Raw genomic sequence first — 20,185 nt, forward strand, 5'->3', positions numbered from 1 at the left:
CTACAGGTACATTGCTCCAAACTGCAAACTAAATAGTAAAAATATGTACATATTCCAGGCCATTGAAGATGGCTTGCAGACAATAAAGGCGAATCGAGTATGGTACGAAAATTGTGTTTATTCAGCTGTAGCTAGACGGTCCAAAAGTAAAAACATTCAATATACCGTAACATACCTGATCAATATAAGTAAACATTACAAATTTTCCATTTTTATGATACTTATAAAATACTACATACACATTTACATGTTTTTGTCAATTAATGTATTTATTTTTAAATAAAAATGCGTTTTTCAACTTCCTGTACTTTTTCCGATAACAACTTAACAGTAGCCCCAAAGCTACTTATAAGACTCGTAAGTCCTGTGGAAGATATTGCGTAGGCGGCTTCCATAGAATCCTGTACTATATACTTCTTTAAATCACGGAAAAGAGTGGAAGAGGCGAAGGAAGGAAGGAAGTTAACAGCGATCTCTCATAAACACACACAAACGTAATTTTCAGTAATTAATGTTCTTATTTCCAAGGTTATGCTTCCGACCCATTTCCTAGCAGAATTACATGGTATATCTTCTCCGTATATCAACCGCAATTATGCCGATCCGTGAACTATTATTACACGGTCGTTTGGCAATTAAGCCAGTAATGCTAGGAGACAGATGCGGCTGATGCCAAATGAACATCGGATTATTATACTCTGTATATTCAGCGAATAGCTCCTAGTTTCGTTTCTCGCAAACATAATAACAGTACACTACCTTCAAATCAAAACAATGTTATACATCCATTACGAAAGAGTTTTACCATAACATAAAAACGTTAATTTGCAGTAATTTGTTTTGGAACAACATTGAAGAAATTTAACTGAGCATATTGTTTTCATATAAATTATTTTTGGAAAATCAACGTGTTGTGGTTGAGTAGTAACATGATGCCAAGACTGTTTAGACTATGCTTAAGAAGTTTCGCTGTGAAACCCTTACACATCGTCGATATAGTCACGATGTGATTTCAGTATTTTTGGAGCCCTCAATAAGATATTCGAGGCAGTCTGCTCGTTTCGGCCGAACAAGTGCCCGGCTGAGAACAATCATTTTTTTTAGTCATCAGTCTTCTGAATGAGCACGAATTCTTCTCCTGTGCCACTCTCTTTATTTCATAGTAGCAATTGCAACTTACATTCTCAGTTATTAGCTGTATGTATCCCGATCTCCGTCTTCCACTAAAGATTTTGCCGTCTATAGCTCTGTCTAATACAATAGAAATTATTTCCTGATGTCTTAACAGTTATGCTATTACACTGTCCCTTCTTCATGTCAGTGTCTTTCATATGTTCCTGTCGAAGATCTTCTCATTCCTTATCTTATCAACCACTTAAAAGTCAACGTTCGTCTGCAGCGCGACGTCCCTAGTGTTTCGATTCTCTTCTGTTCTGGTTTGCCCCCAGTCCATCTTAGAATGCTGTGCTCCAAACGTACGTTCGGAAATTTCTTCGTCAAGTTAAGGGCTATAATTATTGATGCTAATAGACTTCTCTCGGCCAAGAATGCCATTATTGCCAGTACTAGCCTAATTTTCATGTTCTTCTTGATGCATCTGTCGCAGGTCATTTTGCTACTTATAAACACTTGAGAGACACCACAAGAATACTGAACACTTGAAAAAACACTTGAAAACTAATGAACATGACAGAAGATACGTGACCAATGGAAAACTGCGCACTTTGGTAAAATTGGAAAAGGGCCTGCCCAGAAACGGTAGATTGTAGGTGGAAAGAAGGGTGGTTTCTGAAGGAGATAATAGAGTTGTAGTGATGAGCACTGGTAAGAGGTGGTGACGGGACAGTGGTGGCTGTGGGGGACAAGGATAGAGGGGTAAAAAGTATTGGGATCTTTAGATAGGAGAGGAAAAGGGGTTGGAGGGGTGACAGGGAAGGGGAAAAGGAGGAGGTGTGGTATGGAGAGACGAGGAGTAGAGAGCCCTTGGGGGCTGGATAGAGTAGTGTGGATTCATAGGTGGTGGGATGGGTATATGTTGGGGGAGAGTTAGTGGTGTGGGGAGGGAGTTGGTTGAAATTTCGTTAAGAGAATATGTGCAGGGTTGTACATATTGAGGGTTGGAAGGAGCGTGTAGGTAGGTGCATGGCAGCACACTAGGATTGAAAAAGAATGGAAATACAATAGGATTTTTGGAGTCGAGTTTAAAGATGGTGTAGGTTATTCGGAGGTATTCAGTGTGAGTCGGGAGAGGTGGGACCTTGATGACCTGGTATAGAACCCTTGTGGGGGAAGGTAAGTAGATGCCAAAAGCGAGGTGGAGAGCAAGGCGTTTGAGGCTATAGAGGGACTTATAGAACTTTGGGGGAGGAGGGGCGCTGATATCTATACAATACTTACATAGTAAACAATGGACAGACCAGGGATTTGTATGTCTGATGTACAGCGGAGTGGTGTAGTCCCCATGTTTAGCCAGTTAGTAGTTTTAGTAATTTTAGTCTATTGTGGGCTTTCTGTTGGATGGTTAGTAGGTGAAGTTTCCAAGTTAGTTGCCGGTTGAACGATAGTCCACGGTATTTTAGTGTTTGCTGGCTGGGATGGCTGTATATAGGGAGGTAAGCCATGGAGACAAAAAGTGCGGGTGCTGCATCCTATAATTATTGCATGGGTTTTGGAGGGGTTAATCATAAGGAACCATTGGTTACAACAGGAGATAAACTAACTGAGGTGGATTTCGAGGGATCGTTGAGAGCTGTGGAGTATAGGGTAGAGAGCGAGGAAAGCGGTGTTCCCAACGTACTGAAGGAGGTGGACGGGAGGAGGTGACACTTTCGTAATTTTAACCACAATGTAGTGTACAGTTAATGTAACTATATTCAAGACACAAGTAAAATTTATTGTGCGCATAATGTGAAATCCATGGTGTGGAAGCATGTGTGTATCGCTATAAAATACAAAATAAGTCAAATAAACAGCATGAAGCACTAATGTTACCGATATTCAAAGTGATGATACGATACACAGCGTCTGTAATTAATGGAGCTACATAGATAGGCAGGTACATTGCGGTTGCTGACTGCGAGAACAGTGTCTCCATCTCTTAAGATTCAGTGAATCTATAGAGAAAACTTGGCGACATACCCACATCAGAACGGCCCATGAGAATGGTGGCACAATCTAATATATAGGAAAATAACTAACGTACATACAGCTGTAATTATTGCAACGTATATAGTTGCCATGCACTTAACTTGCTGCGTAGCTCCCATTAATTACAGCACTGCGTATAGCATTGGCACTTTGCATTTTGCTAACATTAGTACTTCACACTATTAATTTCACTTATTTTACAATTTTATCGCAACATGTGCATGATTCAATGCCACAGATTTCATATTATGGGCACAGTGAATTTAACTTTCGTCTTGAATATAGTTATATTAAATGTACGTTACGTTGTGGTTAATATTACGACAGCATCTTCAGAACCAATCGACTAGCAGGCTCCTGTACTAGTTCGTTAGTTGCTGCCCTTGGTTTTGCTTAGACTGGTAGAGACCACTCCCCTATGCTTTGTGTTCGTATCTGTTCGTCTGCTCAGTTTTGCTTGTGTCATCGAGACTTTCTTCTGTGTGTATTCATTATTATCATCTCCTTGGGTATCATTGTTTTATTGTCGGCACGTCCGTCCTGCTGGACAAATGCCGTCGACGGCGCCTTCCCTTATCCGTCTCTGTCCTAGCGTTCATCTTCAGTGCCGCTGACGAAGCCATCTCGTCTTCGTCTCCACTGCCACCACTCCTTATCTGTTGTCATCAGACCATCTCAGACATTGCAACAGCACTTCTTCACCATCTTGGCAATGCTCCATCGCCAATACTTATCAACCCATATACCTGACTGCTCAGACCATGATGGACACCATCCCTTCCCCTGCTCTCTCCACCACTACATGGAGTACTTCCTCCAGTCCAAGTGCCCCCCCCCCCCCCACACACACACTTTCTGACAGTTTCTTCCCCATCCACAGTGACATCAGCCACCTACACTTCCCTCCACGTGACACCTTCCCAACCCACACATTTTCAATTGCATATACTCCACTCTCATCATTCCAGCACTCACCACTTCGCCTGCACCATTTGCACAAATTACATCCTGCTCTGCCTCCAGGGCAACACCACATGCCACAAGACTATCCAACAGCAGCCACATTGAATCTGAACCAATGAAAAGACCTTTCTAGCACCACATCCCACTCTCTCCCAATCCCTGACATCCTCACCATCTCATAGTCACCAGAAAAACCGAGAACTGGCCCAACACAGCCACCACTACCACCAAAAGTCACAAACCAACCCAGAAGCGACTGAACACATGGACACTGTTCCCTCCCCTGTACCTTTCCCCCAGCTGTCCACACCTTTGTCCTATCCAACCCTGATTCTCGATTCCTAAGTCCAAAATCCCTCACCCTCAAAATCAGAAAGTATGTCCTCCAAATTCCTGTCACCCACATTAACCCTCACAAAGGCTCTGTCCTCATCAAATCAAGTAATCCTAAATTCCACACATAACTTCTTCTCAAACTTCCTCACATTATCGTTCGTCCTCATGCATGTATCATTTATTTCAACACCACCAACCCCATCCAAACAACCCCAGCCTCCCCACATTCCCCACCCTCACCACTGGGATCACAAGTCATGGACCCAAGATGATGCCAGAGGAAGTGGTCACTGAACACAATTCCAATCCTTCCATATAGATCCATACTGCCCACTGTATCTTCAAAAACTCCAGTAATGGCTTCCTCATGAGACCATTCACAGAGCATGCTCCCTCCATTGATGATATGCTCATGGAGGGACCCCCCACCTGCAAGCACCTTCTCAATTTTGAACCCTCCAGATCCCACCTCCAATCCTACAGATGCCACAAAGGCTTCCTATGTAACAACCACCTTACTCCTGATTGTAAGAATCCTCCCACCTGCTCCCACTTTAAGCAACCCCAATTCCTTAAGCAATGTTCCAAACTAGATTCCTCATCTCCCAACCTGCAATACATGCAATGATACCCTACTTAATCTTCCAAGTGCCTAAGAGTCCCCACATGTCAATACTGAATTATTAATTGTATCCTTCACTGCACTGATAAATCCCTTCTCCTCGCCAGAGGTGGAGCCTTGATTGGCCATCACAGGACCATCCTCATTCGGCCACACCTGCTAATCAATAATCCCACTGAACAACTTATTTTTAGTGACTTCTTCAAAACCCTGACTGTCACTTGTGCTACAAAATACATCCAATTCACTGGCCAAATCACCTATGACTTCCTCACCGACAATAACTGTACATACTCCACCTATATTACTGCCACTGACGTCAACGTCCACAGTAGATCCCCTGCAGAACTCCAGCGCTGGTATCAGTTCACGAACTCTCTCCAAAGTGACATAGTCCCCATCCACGGCAGAACCTATCCTGAAAGTAACACCACCCCAGACGTCATCCTAGCATCACCCAAAAGTAGCCTCAAGGTATAGGTTATAATAGGAAAAGAATCTCGTAGAGGGTTTGTCCACTATTCGTGAATCATTTGTTCTTTGAATTATCACATTTGTCCACAATGCACATGATAGCACAAAATGAAATACAATAATCACCAAATCTCTCGGAACATAAAAGGCTGTTAAATGAAAATAAACTGACGATTAGACTTGTTACCCCAAGTAATCAGCGCCAGCAACAAACAAAGCAATAAATCAAAATAAAACCTTGGTTAAGCAATAAGTAAGTGAAAGAGAACTCTTGCATAATCTTCTTAAACTGTCACAGTTATTATGTTAAGAATTGGTAATTTAGAATAAACACAAAAGCATGGCAAACCTGATGAATTTTCTTACATCCATAGAACGGATACAATAACAAATTAAGCTCAAGCAAAGAATAGCGTGTTATAATTAAAAATATAAATCTAAGGAGATATCAGTTAGAGCAGAAATTACGTTGAAATTTTCCTCAGCACACCAGGTTTATACGCAAATACTTGAACAGGTAAAGGAACTACCAAAAAAATTAGTTATAACATGGCTAAAATATAGGCTTTTATGCAGAATATTTAGAAGCTAAAGCAAGTACATCACAACCTTAAGAAGGGAAAGGTGAAACTTAACTTCAGAAGACAAGCCGCCAAGGTGAACATTTCCACTATAGTAATTGCGGACGCCCGCCGGCCGCCGTGACCGAGCGGTTCTAGGCGCTTCAGTCCGGAACCGCGCTGCTGCTACGGTCGCAGGTTCGAATCCTGCCTCGGGCATGGATGTGTGTGATGCCCTTAGGTTAGTTAGGTTAAAGTAGTTTCTAAGTCTAGGGGACTGATGACCTCAGATGTTAAGTCCCATAATACTTAGAGCCATTTGATTTGAATTTCGGCCGCACCTCAAACATAGCTGGAATGTACATGCAGGGGCACAACAGTAACAGGCCCTCGCGGCCGGCAGCCACTGAAATGTAGGGATCGCATTCATAAGGCTGCGAGGCACTGCTAACAAACATCACATATGTGAGATTTAGGCCACAGAAATGCAAATTACATGAACAACAATCGCCACCTCCTTGAGATATCACGGCTATAAGCCCAAAAAATACATCATAGAATAAGGTAGCAAATATTACTCCCAAAAAGCTGCCCAAATGAAACAGACCTTAAATCATTGATAAGGGAGGATAAAAATAGAATGATTAACGTCTCCCCAGGCAATTTATGTAGACTTTACACGAAAATTTCACCGCCAAGTTCCTACTTGAATCATAGATAGACAATAAATGATTAAGCTTATCAGTCCAATGGAAGTAAAGTGCAAATCCACTGAGGGCCGTAGGAGGACACCGTTGATACAGTAGTGCGATTGCCAATACCTAGTATCGAGGAGCCAGTGAAAGAAGGCACCAAGAAGACAGAAACAAAATGAACTGGAGCTGCCAGAATTCACCAATCTCCTTGGTCGCGTCAGTGTGTAGGTCCACAATCCACTTGGAAGTGACAATCTACCTGTCCTGCCCACCACATCTCACACTCTACCCCATCCCCATGCATCCACAACTACTTCAGTGCCAACTGGAATGCCTACCCAGAATCCGTAGGTACCCAGACAGTAAACCAGCCCCTAAGGTTCCAGCAACCCAGTGATAACCCCCATGCCACAAGCTTCCTGCTGCAGCCCTTGTCAGATGTGTCTATGCCCATAGCCCTATGAAGGCCATATGTCTTCATCGTCTCACTCTCCGACCAAAAACTGTAGTCCTTCTTCATGAATCCCATTGCTTATACATCTCCTTCCTACAGTCTCATGACCGGTATGCACTCACACGCTACTGTCAAATCCAGGGGCACGTTAGAAGTTTATTGAATGCAAGGAAACGGTCATGCTGGGGCTACACACCAAGTTAACTCTTCCAAGTACTGGAAAATATTCCACTAACTTACTTGTACCCATCCCATAACTCATTACCCAGTCCTTGATAACAACCATCCCTTACCTGACGACCTGAGCGAAGCCATTCGCTTCACATCCTATCTATCTGACATCTTTTCTATCCCTGACAATCCTCTAGATGACTACTTCCGATTCCCTACTGTCCATGAACGAGCAATTACCACATTCCCACCCCTGGCTCCCAGCTTCTGGAACTTGAACAATGTATCAGAAACAGAATTAAACACTCCAATCACAGCACAAAACATAAAACAGGTACTTCACAAAAAACACAACACATCCTCTGGTCACAACTGTATTATCCTTAGACACTTCAAAGAATGGCGTACCTCCTTTCTCATCAACCTTGCAACCCTATATACCACTGTCATCTACAAAAGTTACTATCCCGATCTGTGGAAGACGTCCAGAATCCTACTTTTCCTTAAACCGAACAAATCACCCTCTGACACCTCCTTTTACCACCCAATCTGCCTCACCTCAGCGTTTGACAAGGTCCTTGAATCCATCCTCTCTCAATCCATCCTCTCCCAAAACATCTACATCAACGCCATCTGCTTCCTATTACCCAGTGTGCCTTTAATCCCTCCTTATCTTCCGGTGATAAAATCGTAAACCTCTCCCATCTCCTATTCCAACAGGTCGACTATCGTAAATCAGCCATTTTTGTCTCCCTTGACCCATAGAAATCATACGGTTGTGTATGGCATTCTGGTCTTCTTTTCAGACTCTAGACTTATGCACTTCCAATCAAATAACCACGCCTTATTGCATTCTTCCCATCCAATCACCCATGGCACTTAATTGTTAATAACACCAGTTCCCGTGCCTTCCACCCCACTGCAGGAGTGTCCCAAGATTCCGTTCTGTCTCCTCTCATTTACGTTTTGTACACTGCCGATATGCCCAAACCACCTCCTCCCATCCACCTCTTTCAGTATGCTGATGACATTGCTTTCCTCGTGCTCTATCCTATGCTCCAGAAATCCCAATGATACCTCCAGATCCACCTTAGTCAGTTCACCTGCTTGTGTAACCAATGGCTCCTTTAGATGAGCCCCTCCAAAATCCAGGCAATGGTTACAACATGCACCAATTGCACCTTTCCTTCTCTACGACTTGTACCACATCATTTGCGACTGTCCTATCCAGCTAACTATAACACCGAAATACCTTGGACCCTTCGACCAGCAACTCACCTACTACCCACCCAACAAAAAGCCCACAATAGACAAAAATCATAAAATTGCCTACTTGGCCGAACGTGGGGACTAAACCCCTCTATTTTCCTTCGCACCTACAAATCCCTGATCTGCTCCATCCTTTGCTATACAAATGTTGCATGGATATCCACCACACTCAAGTTCTGTAAGAACGCCATCTTTCCCGCCACGCTTTCCGCATCTGCTTATTTTCCTCCACAAGGACCTTTTTCATCAGATTGCCACCGTTACTTTGTTACTTTGAACACTTCTGAATAACCTACATCATCCGCAAACTTGACTTCAACAATCCTATTGCACCACCTGTTCTTTCCAGTCCTAGTGCGCTGCCACGCATCTTCCTACACATTCCAGCAACCCTCCACCTGTACACCCTCCATGCCGGCCGGAGTGGCCGAGCGGTTAAAGGCGCTACAGTCTGGAACCGTACGACCGCTACGGTCGCAGGTTCGAATCCTGCCTCGGGCATGGATGTGTGTGATGTCCTTAGGTTAGTTAGGTTTAAGTAGTTCTAAGTTCTAGGGGACTTATGACCACAGCAGTTGAGTCCCATAGTGCTCAGAGCTATTTGAACACCCTCCATGTCCTCTCCCAAAGAAAATTCTGCTGTCTCCCTCTCCCAGACCAAAAACTGTCCTGGTATATACCATCCTACCAAGTCTGAATCAAATCCCCCCTATGCAACCCCCTAAGTTCTCTCTCCGCGTCCTCGCCTCATACCACACCTCCTCCTTTTCCCCTTCCCTGTTGCTCCCTACTGCCTTTTTCTTTCAAATTTATAGATCCCAATACGAGCTACCTCTCCTTGTCCTCCACAGCCACCCCTGTCATCACTCCCTCCTACTAGTCCTCAGTCCTCATCTCCACAACTCTCCTATCTGCCTCCATACATTTTTTTTTCAGCAATAATCTACCATCCCAGGGGAGGTCCTCTACCAGTTTTACTGAAAGTGTACGATGCTCCATTTTTAATGGTCAGTGTCTCTTCTGTCGTGTTCAGTGTTTTCCAAATATTCAGTGTTCTTGAAATGTTTTCAACTCTCCTGTCTGTCCACATTTTATCACCATTTTTAAACTACTCATGACGATACCATCATTTCTTAGGTTCTGTCATAAACATCACTTTGTAAAAAAATTTAAATTCATGGTAAATATGTCTCCTTGTTTTGTGTTTAACGTTTAAGATAGTGAATAATGCCTACTGGCTGCAGAATGTGTTGACTGTGCAGCTACGAGCCAATGTTCGCATTGCATAACATGTTCCCCCATGAACCATGGACCTTGCCGTTGGTGGGGAAGCTTGCGTGCCTCAGCGATACAGATGGCCGTACTGTAGGTGCAACCACAACAGAGGGGTATCTGTTGAGAGGCCAGACAAACATGTGGTTCCTGAAGAGGGGCAGCAGCCTTTTCAGTAGTTGCAGGGGCAACAGTCTGGATGATTGACTGATCTGGCCTTGTAACTTACATTAACCAAAACGGCCTTGCTGTGCTGGTACTGCGAACGGCTGAAAGCAAGGGGAAACTACAGCCGTAATTTTTCCCGAGGACATGCAGCTTTACTGTATGATTAAATGATGATGGCGTCCTCTTGGGTAAAATATTCCGGAGGTAAAATAGTCCCCCATTCGGATCTCCGGGCGGGGACTACTCAAGAGGACGTCGTTATCAGGAGAAAGAAAACTGGCGTTCTACGGATCGGAGCGTGGAATGTCAGATCCCTTAATCGGGCAGGTAGGTTAGAAAATTTAAAAAGGGAAATGGATATGTTAAAGTTAGATATAGTGGGAATTAGTGAAGTTCGGTGGCAGGAGGAGCAAGACTTTTGGTCAGGTGATTACAGGGTTATAAATACAAAATCAAATAGGGGTAATGCAGGAGTAGGTTTAATAATGAATAAAAAAATAGGAGTGCAGGTTAGCTACTACAAACAGCATAGAGAACGCATTATTGTGGCCAAGATAGACACAAAGCCCATGCCTACTACAGTAGTACAAGTTTATATGCCAACTAGCTCTGCAGATGATGAAGAAATTGATGAAATGTATGACGAGATAAAAGAAATTATTCAGGTAGTGAAGGGAGACGAAAATTTAATAGTCGTGGGTGACTGGAATTCGTCAGTAGGAAAAGGGAGAGAAGGAAACATAGTAGGTGAATATGGATTGGGGGGGAAGAAATGAAAGAGGAAGCCGCCTTGTAGAATTTTGCACAGAGCATAACTTAATCATAGCTAACACTTAGTTCAAGAATCATAAAAGAAGGTTGTATACCTGGAAGAATCCTGGAGATACTAATAGGTATCAGATAGATTATATAATGGTAAGACAGAGATTTAGGAACCAGGTTTTAAATTGTAAGACATTTCCAAGGGCAGATGTGGATTCTGACCACAATTTATTGGTTATGAGCTGCAGATTGAAACTGAAGAAACTGCAAAAAGGTGGGAATTTAAGGAGATGGGACCTGGATAAACTGAAAGAACCAGAGGTTGTAGAGAGTTTCAGGGAGAGCATAAGAGAACAATTGACAGGAATGGGGGAAAGAAATACAGTAGAAGAAGAATGGGTAGCTCTGAGGGATGAAGTAGTGAAGGCAGCAGAGGATCAAGTAGGTAAAAAGACGAGGGCTAATAGAAATCCTTGGGTAACAGAAGAAATATTGAATTTAATTGATGAAAGGAGAAAATATAAAAATGCAGTAAATGAAGCAGGCAAAAGGGAATACAAACGTCTCAAAAATGAGATCGACAGAAAGTGCACAATGACTAAGCAGGGATGGCTAGAGGGCAAATGTAAGGATGTAGAGGCTTGTCTCACTAGGGGTAAGATAGATACTGCCTACAGGAAAATTAAAGAGACCTTTGGAGAGAAGAGAACCACTTGTATGAATATCAAGAGCTCAGATGGCAACCCAGTTCTAAGCAAAGAAGGGAAGGCAGAAAGGTGGAAGGAGTATATCGAGGGTTTATATAAGGGCGATGTACTTGAGGACAGTATTATGGAAATGGAAGAGCATGTATATGAAGATGAAATGGGAGATAAGATACTGCGTGAAGAGTTTGACAGAGCACTGAAAGACCTGAGTCGAAACAAGGCCCCGGGAGTAGACAACATTCCATTAGAACTACTGATGGCCTTGGGAGAGCCAGTCATGACAAAACTCTACCATCTGGTGAGCAAGATGTATGAGACAGGCGAAATACCCACAGACTTCAAGAAGAATATAATAATTCCAATACCAAAGAAAGCAGGTGTTGACAGATGTGAAAATTACCGAACTATCAGTTTAATAAGTCACAGCTGCAAAATACTAACGCGAATTCTTTACAGACGAATGGAAAAACTGGTAGAAACGGACCTCGGGGAAGATCAGTTTGGATTCCGTAGAAATGTTGGAACACGTGAGGCAATACTAACCTTACGACTTATCTTAGAAGAAAGATTAAGAAAAGGCAAACCTACGTTTCTAGCATTTGTAGACTTAGAGAAAGCTTTTGACAACGTTAACTGGAATACTCTCTTTCAAATTCTGAAGGTGACAGGGGTAAAATACAGGGAGCGAAAGGCTATATACAATTTGTACAGAAACCAGATGGCAGTTATAAGAGTCGAGGGGCATGAAAGGGAAGCAGTGGTTGGGAAGGGAGTGAGACAGGGTTGTAGCCTCTCCCCGATGTTATTCAATCTGTATATTGAGCAAGCAGTAAAGGAAACAAAAGAAAAATTCGGAGTAGGTATTAAAATTCATGGAGAAGAAGTAAAAACTTCGAGGTTCGCCGATGACATTGTAATTCTGTCAGAGACAGCAAAGGACTTGGAAGAGCAGTTGAACGGAATGGACAGTGTCTTGAAAGGAGGATATAAGATGAACATCAACAAAAGCAAAACGAGGATAATGGAATGTAGTCAAATTAAATCTGGTGATGCTGAGGGAATTAGATTAGGAAGTGAGACACTTAAAGTAGTAAAGGAGTTTTGCTATTTAGGGAGTAAAATAACTGATGATGGTCGAAGTAGAGAGGATATAAAATGTAGACTGGCAATGGAAAGGAAATCGTTTCTGAAGAAGAGAAATTTGTTAACATCGAGTACAGATTTAAGTGTCAGGAAGTCGTTTCTGAAAGTATTTGTATGGAGTGTAGCCATGTATGGAAGTGAAACATGGACGATAACCAGTTTGGACAAGAAGAGAATAGAAGCTTTCGAAATGTGGTGCTACAGAAGAATGCTGAAGATATGGTGGGTAGATCACGTAACTAATGAGGAGGTATTGAACAGGATTGGGGAGAAGAGAAGTTTGTGGCACAACTTGACTAGAAGAAGGGATCGGTTGGTAGGACATGTTCTGAGGCATCAAGGGATCACAAATTTAGCATTGGAGGGCAGTGTGGAGGGTAAAAATCGTAGAGGGAGACCAAGAGATCAGTACACTAAGCAGATTCAGAAGGATGTAGGTTGCAGTAGGTACTGGGAGATGAAGAAGCTTGCACAGGATAGAGTAGCATGGAGAGCTGCATCAAACCAGTCTCAGGACTGAAGACCACAACAACAACAACAACAACAAACATGTACCTATGAGTCGAAATAGAATCCATTAATACCGAAGTAGTATGACTACTATTTCAGCATTATGATTGCTTATGCATCAGTTTTTGGCCACTAATGATCCTAACTCTACATCCTCAAACACTATATCCAAAGATGTTTTTTGGGTGTTGTCATGCATGTACTTGAAGCTAGGCTGTTATACAGTCCAATATTATTACCATTACACTTTTAATATAAAATAAGAAAAAACTGAATAAAATACAAATAGTAATATTAGCTTATTTTATATTCAAGTTTTTGCCGCTAATCTCGGCTTACCTAAATGATTCTGTTGTATGTCATTTATTATATGTTCGACAGTTATAATATGGGTACATTTGGTGACACGCAATATTTCATTTTGTGAGGGTTATAAATGTATTCTTTCACAACTTATATTTTATTTGTGATCTATATCGGTTTTATGTTTGCCTTGTACTGTACCAGCTCATGGCTGCAAACATGTCTTGTGTTTTGATTATTGACTAACGGCTATCTCCGTTACGTCGTTCGCGATGTTACCTAACGAAGCACATTTCATGCTATGTTAATTTTACCTACTGTTAATACACGAGTTTCTGCGCCATAAAAGTAGCATAAACGTATCTTTGTCATGTTTTTCAGGATGTTTTGACATATAGTTCATGGCAGTGGATAGTTCTTTCTAAAGTCACCTTTAAACTTCATTGCTGTGGTCGAGGCAATCATCATCTACTGCCGTTCGTTTACTTCTAACATAGCTTAATTGCTACAGTCAGTTTGGCACTGGTTCTCTTCGAAAAGAGACAGTCACTGTCAAATACGCCTATATGAGGTGCGACGTCTATTACATTCAGCCATTGTGCTTACTTTTGTGAGATTTTTACTAAATAAGGTTTAATTATAAGTACGACGTTAATTGAAAATTCTTTATGTGAATTTCTGAGATGCACACTTATGTTAGCCTGTGGATGTTTTTGCCGGCCGGTGTAGCCGAGCAGTTCTAGGCGCTTCAGTCTGAAACCGCGCGACCGCTACGGTCGCAGTTTCGATTCCTGCCTCGGGCATGGATGTGTGTGATGTCCTTAGGTTAGTTAGGTTTAAGTAGTTGTAAGTTCTAGGGGACTGATGAACTCAGATGTTAAGTCCCACAGTGCTCAGAGCCATTTGAATCTGCGCATGTTTGTTATCGTTAATTCCTTTGTCCAATTTTGCAGCTTCAGTCTGATGACGAAATTTTGAAACACATAACACTTGATTAGAAACTGTGCGATCAAAACCTTTTTATGTATTTCAAAGTTGTGGCATGGTCGCCTGCCTCTACTATGAATGCATTTCTTCATAAAATAATGGTAGCACCATGTAGAGAAGTTGCGCAGTGCTGGCTCGAAGCCACCTTGCGTGTTTCCGCAACAAGCTGCTCTGGCGATGTTATCAGCTGTGAAGTAGCATCCACGGCAGGCGTCGAAAGTATGCCATACTTTCGTGCCTTAACAAAAGGAAAATCCAAGAGTACTGTCCCATTTTCTTTCTCGCTCCACTGCAAAGATGAGTGAAATAGATGTTAATGTCATTCGTTTTGAAAAACACTTGAAATCTTTAAAACTGACCAAGCTCTAGAATTCTACACGGAATTTGCCTCTAAGTAGTCCCTCTTTTAACCATAATATACTGCATATTGTCCAACAAGAAACATGTTGGAAGGCAGTGCAGATCACAGCCCTCTACAAGAAGGGGTGCCGAAGTGAACTACCACCCAATACCGCTGACACCACTCTGTTGTAGAATATTAGAACATTCTCTGAGATCAGCCGGCCGGTGTGACCGTAGGGTTCTAGGCGCGTCGGTCTGGAACCGCGTGACCGCTACGGTCGCAGGTTCGAATCCTGCCTCGGGCATGCATGTGTGTGATGTCCTTAGGTTAGTTAGGTTTAAGTAGTTCTAAGTTCTAGGGGACTGATGACCACAGATGTTGAGTCCCATAGTGCTCAGAGCCATTTGAACCATTCTCTGAGATCGAATGTAATAAGATAACTCCAGCTGAATGGCCTCCTCCGTGCCAAACAGCATGCATTCCGAGAGACGTCTGTTATGTAAAACACAACTCTCCCTTTCCCACATGACATTCTGAAAGCTATGCATCAAGTCAGTCCGGTGGATGCGGCATTTCTTGACTTCTGAGAAACCATTTGTCTCGGGTCCACACCTACACTTTTTATTACAAGTATGACTGAACGGGGTGTAAACAGAAATTTGCAACTGGATTCGGCATTTCTTGATGGGGAAGGCGCAGTATGATATCTTGGATTGAGAGGCGTCGACAGATGTGAAAGTAACCTCAAGTCTGTATCAGAAAAGTGCGTCAAGCCCATTGCTGTTCATGTTAGATAATAATGATCTTGGAGGCTATTAACAGGAACACCAGACTTTTGCAGAAGATACATTAATCGACAACGAAGAACACTATGATAAGATTTGCACAAAAAAATTTAATTAGATCTCTGATGAACTCGTCGTCATGCATTTTGTAGGACTATAAAACGCAGTATCTTATTATTACAGCATCAGTATCAACTGGATTCGGTCAACTCATACAAAAACCTTAATGGCACATTTTGTGGGAATGTGGAATGTAACGATCACACAGGTGCAGTCATTGGTGAAGCAGGTAGTAGTCTTCGGTTCGTTGGTAGGATACAAGGAAAATCTAATCAATCGACAAAGCTGAGTGCTTGCAAAACACTCGTGTGACACATCCTACCAGATTTCTCAAGTGTATGGGTTCCGTACCAAACATTACTAACAAGTACGTTTGTTTGAATGGCCATCTTTCGCAGCAGGTGTTAACATCTGTTATTATAGGTTTTCTGTCTTGAGCGGACTGCAGTATACTTAAAAAGAATTGCACCAAACGCGTTTCGCTTTTATTTATAAATCATCTTCCGTGGTTATTGGTGTTCTTACATATTCTGCTCATTTCCTCCTTTCTAACAGCGGTTGGTGTCGGAAGACTTCATTTCACATCTGCATGTGGCAGTTTTTGGCATTCTGCAATATTTCCTGCACCGCACTATTTACAGTTCACTTTCATAAAACCTTTAGAAAAGTGTAAGGTTGAATAATTCCAGATGTTTTGCATTTTCTCTGTTTATTTCAACAACACTGTCGCTAATGAACATTGTGTCCCAAAAAATTCACGTTCGTTGATTCCTGGTCACTTCCTCAGCTCAAAATGAAACTGAAGGAAGAAGAGTGTGAAATAATCTTGGAGGCAGAAGGGAGATTAGAGCATCACGGTTTCCTAGTGATTTGCCAAAACAAGGCACTCCGAAGTAACGATATTATACCTCTTTTGGTGAAGGCTTGAGGTGCTTTTCTTGTTGCGGGTTCACTTTAAATGTTCGATATATTGCGAGATGCCAAGTTGTTACTCGTTCCCACGTAGTAACAGTTATCTTCTTCCCACAATTTCCCGGACGCCGTCTTGATTTCTCTTGACGTTGTAGTCCTGCTATGCAGTGTCACCTTTTTAACTGCGGACTTCGTCTCCGATTTTCAGTGGGGCGAGGGCTATGAAAGAGCTTCTACATTTAAATAACTCACTATGAAATCACAAAACACTGTTTCCATCATTCTCCTATATTCAAATAAGTTATCAGTTCACAACAACTGATAATTAACAAAGCTTTTCGGAGAACATGTTCGTACATCAGTTTGTAGACTCTCTATAACAACATTCATCTTTCTTTAGTGCTTAACCACAGTCGTCGGGCCCCTTTCTTCTTTGGAGTTCACAGCCACCCCAAAGCACGACTGCAAAGTGGAAGTGACTCTTCACTGGCCAGTCACAATTATGCATCGGTCGTCGCTTTCTGCGTTATGCCCGCATTTTTATTTCTCGTGTCTTCACATAAATTCCAACAAACCCGGGCGCAGCAAATCCTCTTTACTCCACACCCAATTAAAGTCGCGTTTTTGACGCGCACATCTTTCATCGGTCTAGTAAAAGGAAACTGATACGTGTTGCTATGCTTTATTGCAATATGCACCATTAACAGTTCCGAGTTCTTTGTCAAAGGAAATGGTTTATCATTCTTTATGGACATTCCATATTTTACGGAGCAAAATTGAGAAAATGCACTATTGTGCACAACAGCCTAATGTGATTAATATGCAGGAATGAAATGCAAAATATATAATATTAACTACAAAAAGCTAAATATGCATTATCCATGAATTTATTTCCTGTATGATCAACATTTCTAAACATGCACGAGAAAAGCTTGAAGCTTGCAGTGAATGGTTGATTTGTCTAAAATTCCATAAATTTTATCCGGCAAGCATCGATAGGCGCGACTGTTAGCACACTGCTTCCACGATTCGGTAAGGCGATAGAGAACTTTATATTAGAAGACTGAACTGTGTTTGATATCAAAGACGCCATACATTTGTTCTTGGTGCCATACACTTGTAGTGCGCCGGCTACTCACAGGCGGCGTTCCCTTGCTTCTTGAACCAGCTCTTCAGAGTTGTTGATGCCAGTGCATGTCTTCATATTCTGTGACCATGATTGCTTCCTTCTACCTGGTGGACGCTTTCCTCCTATTCTGCCTCCTAGAATTAATTATCTTAAAATTATAGTTCTTTTTGTAATAGAGTAAGGTTATGACATTGCCAAATAAAGAAATACTTATTTTTGCATTTGGGTGTTGCTTACTTACTGTTAAGAATATATATTATACTTTTAAAGAAAAAATTTCATGTTTAATTTTATTGATCAAATACTATTTGTATGAAAGCCTCCCTAAAAACTATGTACATAAAATTAAAAAATAAACAAATATGTTTTCGGAATAAATGAAAAATGTGAGCTCTTGTAAGGTCTTCTGTAACAAATCGGAGCCCTCCCACCCTCCTCCCCCCCTTTGACAAAATCCTGCCTACGTCCTTGATTTATGATAGAAACATTAGTCAAGTGCGACACCGAGGTTCAATGAGTCCAGCATTTAATTGCCAGTGTAAACTTCCGTGGATCGGATACTAGTCATTATTAGACGGTTAATTACCATTAGCAGTTAAACATGATTTTCTTTTAGCGTAAGGAGTCCAAGCTGTTAGATTGCTAACAGACGTTGGTGCTGTTTCATTCCTGTAGAGCGGATTAGATCGTGCCTAGACGCGACCTTCATCTCAAACGAAATTAGGCTCTTCATTCGTTCTCCATACGTCCAGTTCAATTAATTCAGCCCCACACGGATGTATTGTTGACCAGAAAACAATATTAGACCTAGTATCAACACATCTGAACAATATATTGACTGGATAAGGGCGGACACGTCCGAATCATCTAACTGATGTCTATCGACTCCTTTTGCTGCCTCTGTCTTCTGTACTGTATGTCTCTTGTTTTAAGATTGTTGATATGCGTGATTAAACAATACCTGTCCCCCAGTACTTTGCAACACACAGGGAATTTTAAAAACATTCCTCAGATTTCAAGACTATGTCTTCCACGTTACTGAAGATAGAAACTACGAATGAATTTTAGCTTTTGGAATGAACTACAATTTTTTTTTATTTTCCAACGAGCTATCTGATTTTACGAAAATATATCTTTTACATATATACTGATACAACTGCGGGTGATCAAAGTTTTCATTTATCGTTTACAAATGTCGTTGTGCCATCTATCACATCTCCATACTTTTAGTAACATATCTGGAATTGCTACATTCACCGCTGTTGCAGTGCAGGATAGAAATTCACCCAAGTATGTTGGAATGAGAGACCCACAGATGGAGTCTTTCACAGATCTCACAAAAATAAAAACTAAATCATATTGTGTGAGACTGGGCGACGTTGGAGACGAAAGGTGCAACTTCTGATCTGCGGGTCCTTCACAGTCGACCGGTCTTTGAGGCAGTTCATTATTAAAAAATGGTCTTGCATTGAAGTGCCAGTTCTCTTACGCACTGCCTTGTTAAAAAAAATTTCAGCATGTTTTAACAATTCCAAAGAAAGCCGGACCTCTAGCGTATCCAGGTAAGTGCTTCCCGTAACCGTCTTTTCCGCAGAAAAGAACGCGCCAAAGAAAACGGCATGATTTATTTTCATAAGCCAAGAATTAGTTTGTAACAAAGTTGCTGAAAATTTTTCATTGGAACCTTGTGGTGGCGTGTTAATTCCCACATTTGAGAATGTAACATCTCACCTTGAATTACCTAACTAAATAACTACAGTTCAATGGGAAGACTTCTTTTCGTCTGACCAATCTGACCAGATGACGAAATCTTCTAAAGGTGACATATCGGTCTGGGTTGAACCATGCCTCGGAAATGCAGACTGCAGATGTGTTCTATATTTGGGATTTTCTTGATAACTCTCGTTATTGACTGCGACTATCAGCACACTCTCATGAAGAAACTTCATGATCATAACTCAAACGATGTTCTTTGTAACTATAGTGCGTAGTTATTTTCTGCTAGATAAGTGACCCAAAAATGCCGATATCAGGCTCCAAAATCTATGAATAGATAGCTGGTACCATTTGTTACAAAGTGGATAATCTGGACGGTAGTAGCTATCAGCCTTCTTTGGAACTGTTGAACAGTCCCTCAGGTGGAAAGCCAAACCCCAAACATACTCGAGTTAAAAATTATTATGTTCGTTAAATGCTCTCAGAATAGAACGCTGAAGATTGTTGCTTCTAGAATACAATTCTCTTTGATATTGTCTGCACTGGAGTTGATTTTACTGGAAGGTTCTGTATCTAGCTGTTTCTGTTAGAGTGTATCTTGAGGTATCAAGGGAAGAATCGAACTTCCTTTCTGAAGAACACGTTGATTATGAGGGGGTGGGGGAGGGGTGATCTGTGATCCCGTGTATCGAATATA

The sequence above is a fragment of the Schistocerca piceifrons genome, chromosome 1 (assembly GCF_021461385.2).
Source record: "Schistocerca piceifrons isolate TAMUIC-IGC-003096 chromosome 1, iqSchPice1.1, whole genome shotgun sequence".
In the NCBI taxonomy this organism is placed as follows: Eukaryota; Metazoa; Arthropoda; class Insecta; order Orthoptera; family Acrididae; genus Schistocerca; species Schistocerca piceifrons.